We start from the raw sequence: 15,892 nt of genomic DNA, 5'->3' as shown, positions 1-15,892 counted from the left end.
CTGGTCAGGTGCACTGACAAATCTCATGCTTCTTATTTTTGACAGTTTGCAGTGCAAAAAAGGGGTTAATTTTCACAGCTCAGGTCTTTAAAAAGTCTCTACTTTGATTTTTAAAAGCCTGTAGAAACTCTGTGTTAATGACCAGCTCAGGAAGATGGGAAGAGCTTTAAAGCTGTAACTTGATCACCTGTGTGATCAAAGGGGACTTTTCTGGGGCAAAAAACATCAACACAGAGATTGCGTGAATACTTGAATGTAATATGTTTTTAGTGGATAGCCGATTTGGGGTGTTACATAATCAGATTGAAAAAAAAACATGATGGAAATTCTAATCGGTTAATCTCTCTAAAATTCGAGCCAGTATCATGTGACAGAATAGGGCGAGTGACATTTTAATTCACTTCTGCATAGTCAAACCAGCATGTGGATCTCTTGATTTAAAAAGCAACATATAAGCTTTAAAAGAATATATTCAATTTAAGAAAGAGAAATCCCCTCGATATAAACATGAATAAATACATATTTCCACATTTCCCTCTCAATTTGTTGGCGTTTATCTAATTCATGCGCCCATTCATGCGATTTTTATTTCACCTGGAATTTTAAGCACTAGTGGCTTTTTTTAAACTTTAAGTTGACAGCGCAGTTTTAATACACACGACGTTTTTTTTCTGCGGTCACGCCATCCGCGCTTCGGATAAGTGTTGTCTCGCTGGCACCTAAAAATCGACTGCGCGTCTTTTTCCATAAGTTACGGTAAAGGGCTTGAGCGCCGTGAGAGTCCCTGGTACATTCAAGTGCATCCAGTCAGAGCGGAAATCGTCAAATAAAATGCCACAACATGTGTTTCTGACGGGACGGGTGTAATTTTTCTACATCATCAGTGGATGGAATCCACATTTTTTTTGCCATTACGGAGTCTTTCATAGTACTGTCTTGATTATTACATACACATGCCGCTAAAAAACTGATTTTGGATGATTACGAGGAATCAAATCAAGCTGTAATTCGCAAAATGCTGACAATGTCTTGGACTGAACTGTAATACACCGCAATATCATGCAAACGCTATTTTTCTCTGAATTTCCAAAATAGTTGATGCAAATGACAGTATAATTTTCAAGTCATCAACTGTTGAAGCAAAATTCATATTTTATTGAACAAACCTCCCAATGATAACAATTTCTTTTCAAAACTAAAAAATGTCAGAATGCGCCAAATAATTATACACAACAGAGTTTCAAAACATTGTATAGGTTGTAAAGAACTGAGAATGGTCATTTGTTGAATTTGCAGCATTAGGAGGTCATATTTACTGAAATCAAAAGCTATTTCATTCAGAAACATCTTAACAGGCCAAGTTACATGTTAACATTGGAGCCCCTCTTTGATATCACCTTCACAATTCTTGCATCCATTGAACTTGTGAGTTTTTGGAGAGTTTCTGCTTGAATTTTTTTGTATGATATCAGAATATCCTCCCAGAGCTGCTGTTTTGACATGAACTGCCTCCCATCCTCATAGATCTTTAGCTTGAGGAAGCGCCAAAGGTTCTCAATAGGGTTGAGGTCAGGGGAGGATGGGGGCCACACTATGAGTTTCTCTCTTTTTATGCCCATAGCAGCCAATGACACAGAGGTATTCTTTGCAGCATGAGATGGTACATTGTCATGCCTGAAGATAATTTTGCTACAGAAGGCACTGTTCTTCTTTTTGTACCATGGAAGAAAGTGGTCAGTCAAGAACTCATTTTCACACCTTCAAAGGCCTTAAAGGGGCCTACCAGCACTATCCCCATGATTCAGGCCCAAAACATAAACTACACACCTCCTTGCTGACATCGCAGTCTTGTAGGGACATGGTGGCCATCCACCAACCACCCAACGACCCGCGAACGAACAAACGTACCTACGAACGAACGAATGAACGAACGAAAGAAAGACAGAAGGAACGGATGGACAGACGGATTCACGGGCGCATGATCGACAACTAATGAATAAACCAATGAATGAATGACAAATTATGAATGGGCGAAAAATTAACAAAAGAATGAAAAACTAATAAAAGAAAGAACAAAAAAATAACTAAAGAAAGAACAAACAAAAGAAGGAAAAATGAAAGAAAGAACCATAGAAAAACGTACGAAGGAACAAAAAACAAACAAAAGGATGAACCAATGAACGAACGGACAGAAGAACGACAAAAATGAAAAAGGAACAAAAGAAAAAAAAATGAAAGAACGAACGACAGAACGAAAGAACAAATGAACAAAAGAATGAAAAACGAATGAAAAAAGATCACAAAATGCAGGAAAGAACAAACGAAAGAAAAAATGAACGAACTAAAAATGAACGAAAGAACAAACGAACCATGAACGAATGAAACTGGGAGCAATACATACAGTTTAGGAATGTGCAATAGAGACAATATGTCAGGATAATGTTTTAAAAGAACTTGCACCAAACACTCTGAGTCTATGTAGGAAATTACAGCTTATTCTTTTCTTTAGAAGTTTACACAGCGACATGAGCTGTTGAATCATTTCCTTTTGTCTTTGTGTTTCTTATCCTCTATTGCTGACTTTACCAAATAGCTATGACCACATTTTCACCACAGGAGGGCAGTGGAAGCTCTCTCCCTCCTTTCCCAGTCATAGGCACAGAGTGAAAATGAGGCCAGGGGAGGAAACTGATCATATACAAGTCTGTGTTTGTATAAGTACACTCACTTTTAGTTCTGTTTATGGAAACAAATGCTTTGAATGACGATAAACTATGCCAGCTGTTGTGGAAAACGTGTTGTCCTTTATCCAGTGTTTGACATGTGCCTGGACTCACCTGAGACGAGAATACATGTGGAAACAGCTAAACAGGATTGTTATGTTCTTGTTGTGTGTTGGTCAAAATTTGATCACAGCAGGTTTTCTTTCCAGCATGTCTTTAGTTCATTAGAGTAAGCTTCCTGCCTAGACTGTACAGAATTTTAATGTCAACACAACCATTTTACAAATGAACACAAACATATGTTAGATGCTTTGAGTGACTTAAACGGGTTTGTTTTTTTTCCCATAATAAACTATGTATATAATAATCAAGACAAAACTATGAAAGATTCCGTAATAGCAAAAAGCGTAAATTCCATCCGCTGAAAAATTAGAAAAAGGACACCCTTCCCGTCAGAAATAAATGTTGTGGCATTTTATGTGATGATGTCTGCTTTGACTGGATGCAATTGAATGCACCAGGGACTCTCACAGCCCTCAAGCACTTTACCGTAACATCGGGAAGCAGACGCGCTGTCGATTTTTACGTGCGGATGGCGAACCCACACTCATCCGAAACGCGGATGGCGTGACCACAGTCCATTTTTCCTGTAAAGACGGTGGGAATCTTTCCTCCCCACTGTCTCTGCTGAGCGGAGTCTCGTTCTCATTATTTCAGTGCAGAGTGAGACCTCCTGCCTCCCCCTCCTGTCTGTGCTGTGCACCGCCTCCTCTCATTGGCTCCTCGCGGTGTCTGCGACGCAGCGTGTAGTTCCGCCCAGAGTCACATCGAAATACTAGTTGAGGCAGAGGAAGCGGCAGACAGGAGACGTGGGTACCGTATACTTCTATATTCATTTTAACATCTTTGTTGAACACAATAACCGGATAGGAGTTGACTGGACCCACTGGAGACTTAATTTTACCGACAAGGTAAGTGTTTCATCCGTGTTTTGTCGTGTTAGCATTTCCCCATTTACCATTTGCAGATGTTCCCCCATGCCACAGGAGATTATCATAGCTCGCTGGATTCCCCAACCTGTTCACGTTGCTGTCTATATATACCCTCGTTTGTTTACTCTTGTCACCTTAAGACACGACAAATGATCGTCACTGTGCCTGATAAAACATGTTGTAACACCGGGGGAGTTAACACTCCTACTTCAATGAGCGCGAGCAAAGCGGCACAGTTAGAAAAAACTGCAGCCGTTGGATTGACTTCATCGCTGCTCCTCTCAACAGTGATGCGACATCACACTGTATTCATTTTAGCAGCAGTAGGCTGTCTCTAGTACTCTGTTTTCTGCTAATCACTCTTAGGTTCCCGTTATGTATTATAATATCGAGCCTGTTGTTGTGCTTACATCATAAATCACATTGTAAATCCAACTAAAGAAGTGTTAGCCGGATAGCTTATAGCTTGTTGAATTTTTTAAGTGGTTCAGTTCACATTTCACGACTAAAATCCCTAAAAGAGTAGTTGTTAAGCCTCCACTCTGTTAAATCAAGGTTTAGCTTATAAAGTCATGTTTGAAAAAGTAAAATATAACATGTAGTCGTAGGTTATTGGAGGAAAAGTAATACTATTGACAGCATGGAGTTTGAAACCTATAAGGCTAGCTAACATCAAACAAAGCGAGGTGTTGAATGTGTGTCAGTCCTCCATGATGCCTCAAGATATTTCTGAGTTATTCTGCTTATTTTTATGTTCAGCTCCTGGCCTGGCAGAACTACCATTATAATACTGATCCACCCTAATGAAATAGCATCTGGTCTGTGTTAGACACTACATGATAGATGACAATGTCACCAGTGGCCATGCGAAGGTCACACAGGTGGGAAGTAAAAGAATGGCCATCAGGTGTTTCCTCTTACTAAAAATAGCCGCTGTCATGTTTGGGGTTAATTTAAGAGGACACCATGTTCTTCAATAGCAGAGTCAAACTATCAGAAACAGAAGGGGTTTTAGGGTATTTTTATTGTTAGAGATCTGAAAATACCATGAGGTAGGAGGTCGTTAAAACCTTTGTATTCATAACCGCAGATGAAATACACATATAGTAAGGCATTTATTTTGGCATCTAATAGATTAAAGTTTAGTTTGCTCTAGTTTCATGTTGGTGGGATTAACTCCAGGTGTTTTATCTCCCACAATGCCCTCAACAGTGTCACGTGGTCAGTGAATAAAGCTTACACAACAAGCAACAACCGGGCATTTGTTGTCACTTACAACATTGTTGTAAAAGACTGTTATTTGTGCTGAAAGCCAGCAGATAATAAACCATTGACAGAAAGCTTCTTTCTGAAGCTTCATTTGTACTGCAAACAAAAACAGGAGAAAGATCAGATAGCCATCACTGTGGGATTTATTGCCACACCTGGTTGATCATTACAGTAGAAACTGACCGCCTAACTAATGGGAGTGTCCAGAGATGTTAATAAGTCACACCACCTCCTTCTCTCTTTCTCTGGGTTTCACCCTTACCAAACTCTTAAATCATTTATAAAGGGTGTACCCGCTTTATTACAACACTTTGTTATGAAGTAGACAGTGTTTGGGGGTTGTTTTTAATCTCAGCATTCAGGAGGAAAACAAATGGAGCTGAGCTGTGCTTTATATTGCATTAATACTGTTGGTAAATCTTTAAAACTGTGTTCAATAAGTCAGCATCAAGGAGTGACACCATAAAATGCCTTTGAGCATGGATTACAACATAAACATAATTTATCACAGGGATTACAGAGCGTATAAAAAGTGAGCCTTGCTCTTGTGGAGAAGAGGATTTCTTACAGGAAAAGAAGGGATGAATGTCAGGAAATAATGCTCTCTGGAGAGATGGAGACAGTAATTAAGCCACTGTGCTGACAGTCGGTCTGCCTCTTGTTCTGTCTCACCTCAGCATTACTGTGTCTATTTATTTAGCCAGGCCCGGAGAGCAAAACATCACCTGGGACTGACTGGGACATTTCCTCATCATTGGAAATACCTGAGTTGTCAACACCGCATCGGTGTCACAGTTCCCCTTTTTTCTTTCTAGTCGTAGGTACAAAGACGATGTTTTTTGAAAAATTTGTTGGCACCGTATTGTGTCTCTGTCTCTCAGGCTGACCCTCCTAGGGCTCTGCTGCTGTTTTTGTAACTGAACTGCATCTGTAATTTAAGCTGTACCAGACCTAGAGTTACAGCAAAAGCTCTGCACAGCAGCTTCAAGCTTTCAGGCCAAAAACAGCTGATGCATACACACCGCTGTTCCAGGTTAACTTCTTAAATTCCTCATATCTCTCCTTGGACAGCATATGCAGGGAACTATCTGTCTCATCCCTATATGTCCTCACTGCAGGGATTTGATTTATGATATTAAACTTACAGCCAGCAAATGAATGACCAAACTAAGAGCCATTGGTAGCTTTCATATGGGACTTTGTGACCGTCCCACTCTTCAGCTTGACTTGTCTGCTAGATCGCCCCTGCTGGAAGAGGGGTTCTGTTTGTCTCCATTTTCTTTATCAGCATCAGCAAGGCTATCAGCAGGTGGCAATGAGGGAAGGAACAGCACAGGTGGCTAGCTTGTTGATCCAAAGTGTTGGAAACAAGCCAAGCTGGACCTCTGGATGCCCTCGAATGTCCTTCAGTGCTGCTGCTCATTTAGTAGGGATGCAACCATGCATCGGTTTTACACCAGTATCAATTATTCACCAATCAACAATTAATCTAATCGCCATCACCGTATCAGGCTGTGCAATAACAAACATATAGAAGGTTGCAATTATTTTTGTATCAAGTAGTTCTTGAAAGGTTTACAAAAATACCTGCAGAAAGGCCTTTAAATTTATATGCAATTTGTAGAAGTGCCCTGTTTTTTACATAAAGAAAAAGAACACTTCAGGTCATGTATTTTTAAATGCTTCTCAATATTTGTACATTTTTAGTTTAGAAATACACTCTTAAAAACTGTCATTATTCTCTGCATTTTCCTTGATAACTAGAGATGTTCCAATACCATTTATTTCCTTCCTGATACAATTCTGATACCAGAGCATTGGGTGTCGGTCAGTACCGAGTACCCATCTGATACCAATGTAAACTTTTTAGACCGACTGCAGTGTAGAAAGCTGGCACATTATTTTAGCTCTACATTGAACTTAGAACATGGTGCAGCAAATAGAAGACAGCCTCTCTGTGATACTTCAAGTTGTCTTTGCTGATAATTATTGTGAGTTTTACTGCTAAATGTTAAAACTACAATGACACAGAGAGCAACATCACAGACTCTCTTTCTCTCCAATTATGCTCTGTTCAAGCCATCTCCACAGTTTGACAAAGCATAATGTGTTGATGGAGCATCCTGTCATTAGTTGACAGCCACTTACGAAGCATTCTGGGAAAACACTGTGGTGGTTTGCTTAAGATCATTGGCGATAAATGATCAGAAAGACTGAATATCAGATCTACCTGTGTGGATTTAAGCGCTTAAGTCCTTGAAAGGTCACCCAAGTTCCAGGCTCTCTAGAAAAGCTTCTGCAAAGGAATGGAGGGCACAGATAGAATCAGTGGAATGACGCAACAGCTAGCTTTGAGGGGAAAATAAAGTAAGAGGCTACAATTGATGGTTCAAAAGTTATTTAAGTTTTAACAACCTGCGTCACTTTTTGCTGTATACAATAACGTAGGTCTGGGCGGGTTTTTAACAAAGACATGGAGATGAATGAAAGCCATTCTGTCTGGAAACTTTGCTGCTGCTGTAGGTCCTTTTTTTCTCCTATGTGTGGTTCTTCTAACCTTGCAAAGCAGATAGATTCGCCCGTTTCCATGTTTCTCACTGGCAAATCTATGTTGCAAAGCTCCCGTCTGAACCGTGTGGGCCCGGTTAGAAAGTGACAGGACCACTCAGCGTCGAGGGGCAGTACATTTGGGCGCGGTGGAGTCGTGACCTAAGCAAGCAGTGACAAGAGGACAAAGAACAGCAGTGAGTTGTTTTCTTTTCAAAAACGACAAAAGTCGTGTACTGTATAGTCATCATTGTTTGCGTTATGCAGTTCTGTATGGAGTTTACTCCTCAGTAGCAGCTACGACTTCAGGTGTTTTGTTGCTCTGATTGGCCCGTAAAGATGTGACGGGCAGAATGTTCATCCAATCACCCTAGGAGTTTTTTTCAAAGGCTCTGCCCTTTCCCAAACGGTAATGGTACTTCTTTGTTGCTCCAAAACTGGTATAGTTCATGGGAGCAGTGTTTTCAAGCAGTGGAGAAGATTTGATTTCTGGTTTATGACACTTACGTATAGCATGGCTAAATGAAGCAAAATATGAAGTTAAACAAAACGTAGGGCTGGACAGTAATTAGATTTTAATTGATGAAATGGGTTATTTGGAAAATTAAGATTTTCTCTTAAACTTCACTATAATAATACCAAAAGCAGCTGTCAGAAACGTTAGTTTTATGTTAGCTCTGATGACCCAGTTAAAATGCTCTGGTATGACATTCTTCTAATGGTCTTGTTTACTTGCATAGATCATAGAGAGTCATCCGTTGCTGTGTTCAGCAGTATTAGACGGAAAATCATCAATTTTCATTTTTTTTTAATTACAATTATAGCTTCCAACAATTATTGAAATAAGATTATCATGACTAGACGATTACTGGGCCACATGCCATGGGCTTGTTTCTTTTTGTATTTTTTTTGACAAGAGTACATAACCAATACTTAAAACATATTTCTGATAACCACTGTATAGCAATATTTTTTAAAACTTTTTAATTTTCATACATTGCTTGTTAAAGTTCAGTGAGTACATTCCATATAGATGTAAAATTCAGTGAATATTCATGTTTGATTATCTGTTTGATGATCTTCACATCAATTAACATAATCATGAGGATCATTTTTGCCATTATCGATTAGCCCTAGCATGATCAGGATATCAGCTATCAGTGTTTATCTGTTTTATCCAATCAACTTTATGCAGGCATAAAGGGATTTACTACAGGGAAAAAGATATGAGAAGTTAGACAAACTCAAACATAAGAGAAAATGTGGGCATGCTAGGAGCCATAGACCAAAACAAGTGATGAAAAAAACATCAGCATTTGCTAAATTATTTTGTAAAACATCTGTATCAGCCCTAAATTTCACAATAAGAGCATCTCTGTCCTTCAGGGGTATAGATTTGATATTGTAAACCTTCAGATTTATTTTTCATTTGCTTCACACTTTAAATCACATCAGGCATCAGTTTCTTCTCCTCTATCTGTGTCTTTCAGGGTTCCCATTTCACTCCAGCCGTCTAAGCTCATCTTTATTCCTTGAAGAAGAGAAACTATTTCTACTGAATCTCATTATGTTCACATTGTGCTCATGTGTGCGTGTGAGAGATGGTTAGCGAAGACGAGGATGTTTCAGCTCTCCGCTGAGACAAATCCCATTTTGTCATGGATACAAATAACAAGCACACACTCACACACGCGCTCATAAACATGTAAGCAGCATGCTTTATTTTCCAGTCTCTCACGATAGACTGTGCACAGCATGAATCATTTCATACTCGGCTAGCTTCAATGGTCTGGGGAGAACCAGGAAAGTTAAATGCTGTTGTGGCTGTTATTGTGAAGGAGCAAATGGCAGATACAGACAGCCCAAGTGGTTTGAATATCCTCTCCCGTCAGGCTTTGTTCCTGCTAAGCAGCTCAATTCAGACAGAGAAGATGGGTAAAGCCCCAATCACCAAAAGCTGGAATTTCATTTAGAAAGATTGGGTCTGTGAGTTTGAGCATGTAGCTCAGCATGAGTCGTGACTTGTAGGTGTTACGCAGGCACTGTTGATGCATATGAACAAAGGAGATAATTATATTTGCCTTTTTATGATTCATTTGATGCATTCAACATAAAGGACAATGCCTTTAGCATCCTGAGAGTGAAGTAAAGCTGCACAGGCTGGTGGAGAAGTCCACGTTGAGTTGTTTTATGTTATGAGAAAAAGATGACTTCATGTAAATGATGGTGAAAAGGTCATTCGATTTCAGCTGCGCCACCAGCTGAGCTGAGGATGGCTCAGGGGGAGGGCTCCTGCGGTTGCCAAGGACACCGCCGACCTCAACGGCTAGCACTCACAGGGGAAGGCGCCACAGGAGCCACCTCTGTGTTTCTGTGGGAGATTGAGTTGTCAGTAATCAGTCATTGTGACAGGCTAGCTGACCACATGGATGGCTCTATTAGCGGAGTCTGTGTTCCTGTGAGGCAACAGGCTTCTGCGCACTGATTCATATAGTGCAACACGCTGACAAGCACTGTGATTCAGAGGCCTCAGCTATTCAGACGTCTTTACTATCTCAGCCTTTAGAGATCCCATGTCTCAGTGCTCTGTTAATGTTTCATGGGAGCGGTTTCTCTTGTTTCCCCCCTGCCCAGCTTGTTGAACTGATAGTGTGTGTATGTGAGGGATAGTATTCAGGCTATACAGATGGTCCTGCTGCTGCCGCCTCCACAGCTGCCCTTTGGCCGGCTGACCGTGGTCTACAGATCCTGCTGGGCCTCCACGCACTCACACAGAATCCATCTTGCACTTAGTCTTTCTTTGTGCTGTCGGCTCAAGCAAGCATGGCAGAGGAAATCCCTGCTAACAGAGCAGCAGCTAGTGTAGCGTGGCAGAGCAGGGGCAGGTACTCTGGTTGTAGGACTGACAGGTCTGGCCATTCACTCTTATTTATAGCCAGATACTAGGAGGAGCTGAGCCGGGAGAGCCGGGCGCACACCTCTCTCTGACCTATCACAGTAGATTTATCAGGATTCATTTGCCTCATAGTGACCCCCCCTTTGTATTGAATATTTTTTCCCTCTTTCACTGTGTCTTCCCTTTGTGCCTTCTTTTGTGTAGACCTGTCTAAGCCTGTGAGAATTGATTTATTGATGATGTGTGTCATGTAGCTACAGCTATCTGAAGTGCTGTCTGTATAGCTATTTTCTTATTAGTCTATTTATCATCATTTGAGCGCATCAGCTGTGGCGATGCCTTGCTGGTTATTATGTTGAGTCGAAGGAAAGATGAAGAACAGTATTCTTGAGTATCAGTGTGGCAAGCAGAAAAGGGATTTACTGCATATTGATATTTTCAAACCCATCACAGTGTATTATTCAGGGTCTTTTGATGATGTAACCTTTATACAATATATTTATATCTATAGTCATATACTCCAAAAAGGGATGAAAGTAGAGGTGCGTAATTCTACAGTGCTGTGAAAAAGTATTTGCCCCCTTTCTGGTTTCTGATGTTTTTGCATATTTATCACACTTAAATGTTTCGGATCATCAAACCAATTTTTATATTTCACAAAGACAACCCAAGTAAATACAAAATGCAGTGTCTGAATGATTCTTACATTTTTTAAGGGGGGGGGGTCCAAACCTGTCTGGCCCTGTGTGAAAAGGTAATTGCCCCCTGAACCTAATAACTGGTTGTGCCACCCTTGGCAGCAAAAACTGAAATCAAGCATTTGTGATAAATGATGATGAGTCTTTCGCATCACTGTGGAGGAATTTTGGCCCACTCTTCTGTTTTAATTGAGCCATATTTGAGGGTTTTCAAGTATGAATTGCCCCTTTAAGGTCACACCACAGCATCTCAATTAGATTTAAGTCTGGACTTTGACTTGTCCACTCCAAAACCTTCATTTTGTTCATTTTGAGCCATTCAGAGGTGGACTTGCTGGTATGTTTCGGGTCATTGTCCTGCTGTATAGTCCAAGAGCACTTGAGCTCGAGGGCACGAACTGATGGCCAGACGTTCGCCTTCAGGATTTTCTGGTAGACAGCAGAATTCATTGTCCCATCAATCACAGCAGTTGATCCAGGTCCTGAAGCAGCAAAGCAGCCCCAGACCATCACACTGCCACCACCATATTTGACTGTTGGCATGATGTTCTTTTTATCAAATGCTGTATTATTTTTACGCCAGATGTAATGGGCCGCACACCTTCCAAAAAGTTCAACTTTTGTCTTGTCAGTCCACAGAATATTTCTCCAAAAGTCTTGAGGATCATCAAGATGTTTCTTGGAAAATGTGAGACGAACCTTTTTGTTCTTTTTTGTCTGGTTTTGGCCTTGGAACTCTCCGATGATGTCATTTTTGCCCAGTGTCTTTCTTATTGTTGAGTCATGAACTCCGACCTTAACTGAGGCCAGTGAGGCCTGCAGTTCTTTGGATGTGGTTCTGGGTTCTTTTATGACCTCCTGGATGAGTCATCATTTTGGTTGGCCAACCACTCCTGGGAAGGTTCACCACTGTTCCGAGATTTCTCCATTTGTGGATAATGGCTCTGACCGTGGTTAGCTGGAGTTCCAATGCCTTGGAAGTGGCTTTGTAACCTTTTCCAGACTGATAGATTTCAATCATTTTGTTTCTCATTTGTTCTTGAATTTCTTTGGATCAGGGCATTATGTGTTTCTTTTTGGGATCTTGTAGCCTACCTCACTTTGTCTGACAGCTTCTATTTAAATGATTTCTTCATTTAACAAATCTGGTGGTAATCAGGCCTGGATGTGGCCAGTGAAACTGAACTCAGCTTTCCAAGAGCATTGGTTAATTACAGTTAACTCATGATTTAAAAGGGGGCAATTACTTTTTCAATAGGGCCAGAAAGGTTAATAAAATAGGTGAATAAAATCATTATTTAGAAACTGCATTTTGTATTTACTTGGGTTGTCTTTGTGAGATATTAAAAATCGGCTTGATGATCTGTAACATTTAAATGTGATAAATATGCAAAAAAAAAAAAAAAAAATCAGGAATCATAAAGGGGGTGAATACAGTTTCACGGCTGTATATCAGTACAAGAATGAATACTTAGGATTGGTGTGGATAGAGATATTTAGAGATATTTATTCATAATTAATTGCATGGCTGATGTAACTGAAAGCCAACTCATTGTAGCTGTTTGTCATGAGTCTTAAGATCTGCTTCATCTCTACTTCTGTCTTCTCACTGGGTTGATCTAAAGTTAGTGTGAGATAATGTTTTCAATCTAGCAGCCACCACAAATTGGACTCAAAAGCCCTCCTCAGTAATCAAATTACTAATTCAGATTCAGACAACTTTATTGATCCCAAGACAGCAATTCATTTGCAGCCCACCAGTGTCAACAATAAACAACATTCAAGTGTAACATTTCAACACTGACAGATGAACAAGCAGAGATCGGAGAAGGACCACATGATACAAGATAAGTAACATAAGATGAATGCATGAATTACAATAAATAGACAATTAACAGAAGCCCCAATTGTTGAAAAGGTCAATTGTGAAATGACTGCTATCTGAGTTCAGAAATCTGACAGCAGAGATTTTTGTTTTACTCAGAATAATGGTGACCTGAAGGTGTTACCATGAATTCATCAGACAAAATACAATGATAATGTTTTTTGCCTTTTATTGCCTGAATCTCTTAGAGGAAACACACATCTCATAGCCTGACTCCAGTAATCTTCAAGCAGATCTTGACAATGTTGTCACTCAGGCTTCATAGTTTTTACAGTTTATGCATGAGAAGTATTCCTCATGCGTTGTTTCGTTCAACACAGATTTATATGTTTGACACTCAAACAAGGCCTGGAGTCAAGTTTTTTCTCTCTGTGGCAGCTCGCAAGTTTGAGCTTCTCAATCTTCTTGTCTTTCTTGTCATCTCAAACCCTGTGCCACTGCTTACAGGCCTTTTCAGATAAAATCAAACAATGACATTTCAACAAATTGAATTATATCTTATGTTTGCACTCCATGTTAAAGATCCTTTAGAGTTGTGAACACTGAGTCTATGTAAAGTTACAAACTAGTGTATCATGAAATGTTAATCCCTTTGTATTCTTAACTTCAGAGTAGATAAAAGAAGTCATTGTTGTATGAAAAACCTGTCAGATTGGAAGGTGCTACAAACTCAGTTCCCTGCTCTTGAGTTAATGGTATTTATAATTTATGGAGGTTTTATCTCTGCCAAGCAAGATTATTATCCCACTACTGCCTGCTATAAGCCCCAGTCAGCATCAGCTGAAGGTTACTCTTGTTTTCACTGTAGACACCTGGTAAGAGTGAAAACACAATTAAATCACAGAGTTTATGGTTAACGGATTCAACTTATGTAGCACAAAGCACTCTATACACTGCAGGTCACATTCACCCCTTCACACTACATTCACACACTGGTATGTAAAATGTCCATCAGTTTTAGCTAATATGCTGCTGATGTAGCAGCAGAGCAGTTTGAATCTCAGTGGCTTGCCAAAGGACACTACGACAAGGCTAGCAGGACCTGGGAATCAAATCCTGACCTTCTAGTTGGGGATGCATGATATTGAATTTTTGCCAATATCCAATATGCCCATATTTTTAAATTCTCTGTAGCTAAAAACAATATTGACAATGATATATAAATGTAGTTCAGAACTTAAACTTCAGCCCTTTGAACACACATTAAAGTTTAAGGAAAAACAGAGAAACCGATATAGTTTAATTTTACAGGCAATACATAATATGTATGTTATATTATCACACAACTCCATGTGATATAAACTGATATTTACCACTAATTTAGACTTATAATTACAGGCGATTTAGAATAATATTTACAGCTCATTCAGACTTATATTTCCTGCCAATTTAGCCCAATATTTACAGCTGATATAGACCGATATATACAGATGATATTTTGGTTGTAATCATTGGCAAAAATTTTCAGATTAGCCGGAACTGATCATTAACATTTTAATTAAATATCTGTGGATACCGACATCATACAGATATTATTGTGAATGGCCACCCCTTGGTTAAAGCATTTCTTCTTTACTACGACATCAAACAAAAGCCGATGCATGAGCTGCTCTGCAGGACTGGATCCCCTGACTGTATATTGTTATGGACAGCACGGCTCTGTCACCTATAATAGTATAAATTGAGGTTTTTAGGCGTAGACATATGCTAAATGAGTTGACTGGCGGAATTGCGGGGTTTACACAACAGCCTTTACAGACATTAAACTTATTAATAACACACCAACATCCCTCAGGCTGGTTCAGTCTACAGCAGAAGAGATCCCACTGTTGGTTTGAAGATGATACATTTTTTGGGAAGTTTGATGACTGTGTTGTTAGTTTTTTTGTAAAGTTTTCTGTTGCCTTTTCTCTTCGGCTCTGCTGGGAGAGACATGGGAGGGATGACTCACATCCACACCACCAACTGGGACACACACCCATACATACACACTTAAAGACTTACATTTCATACACATACAATATTCATAACATCTGCACAAACTTCCTTTGTTTGACACAGAAACTGAGTTTCCAGTGTGCGGGCTGAATCATGACTTCACAGGGGGGAAAATATTGCTGTAAGTTTGCTGGGTTTGTACTGGTGCCGCGAATTTTAGACACCAGTGGAAGACAAATAATTTTAAAAAGCACCGCACTGTATGCAGAAATCTAGTCAACCATCCTCAAAGAGTCTTTTTTGAATTTTCATGTGAGAAGTGAAGCATGCTGGGGTCAATAGATGTGTGGTTATAAATCAATACAGCCAGATGCTGCTCTGCAATCTCATAAGACCATTAGCAGATAAAGTGGGCCCTCAAGGAATAATGTAATTCTTTAAAAGCCTAGAGACAGTAATGAGAGAGGCTCTGGTCACAGTGAACCTGCAGGATCACTGAGAGTAGCTGTACTGTAGGTGTCACTATTATTGCTTAATACTGTGCCAGATTGTGTCTCTGTTTACATTTGTGTTTTCATTGGGGCCTTAACAATTTGGGAAGAGAATCTGACAGCAATTTTATTCCCAAAGATTGTGAATTAATGTTTCATTATTTTTAAGTTCCTGATCAACAAACACAAGGAATAAATATTTCTCAATTATAACCAACACAATCAGAGAGATCAAAAACACACTATTCTCTCCTGTGGGCCAGACCTTAATGTTAGGATGAAATTAGATGATGCATGCATTAATATGAATTACATATTCTTATTTATGTACTTCAGTTCACTTAAACAGTTGTAAATTGACTGATTTGTTTAAGCCTTCATGACAACATACCAAAGCTCGGCCAAACAAGTGAAGTGTAAACATTGAGATAAAAGTTAGTAAGAAATCACACA

At 39.7% G+C, this 15,892-nt stretch overlaps 1 protein-coding gene across 2 annotated transcripts in view; it reads left to right on the top strand.

Annotated features, from left to right (window-relative positions):
- Positions 1-3,544: 3,544 nt before the first annotated feature.
- The window catches only part of ndrg3a (ndrg family member 3a), a 58,333-nt gene continuing 45,985 nt past the window's right edge, over positions 3,545-15,892 (top strand). For both annotated transcript variants that reach the window (XM_041783415.1, XM_041783414.1), the window contains exon 1: positions 3,545-3,694. The gene's annotated coding sequence lies outside the window, so the exon portion shown is untranslated. The remainder of the gene's footprint in view (positions 3,695-15,892) is intronic.

Source organism: Cheilinus undulatus, linkage group 3, assembly GCF_018320785.1.
Source record: "Cheilinus undulatus linkage group 3, ASM1832078v1, whole genome shotgun sequence".
NCBI lineage: Eukaryota > Metazoa > Chordata > Actinopteri > Labriformes > Labridae > Cheilinus > Cheilinus undulatus.
This window is presented reverse-complemented; position numbering and strand designations above follow the sequence as displayed.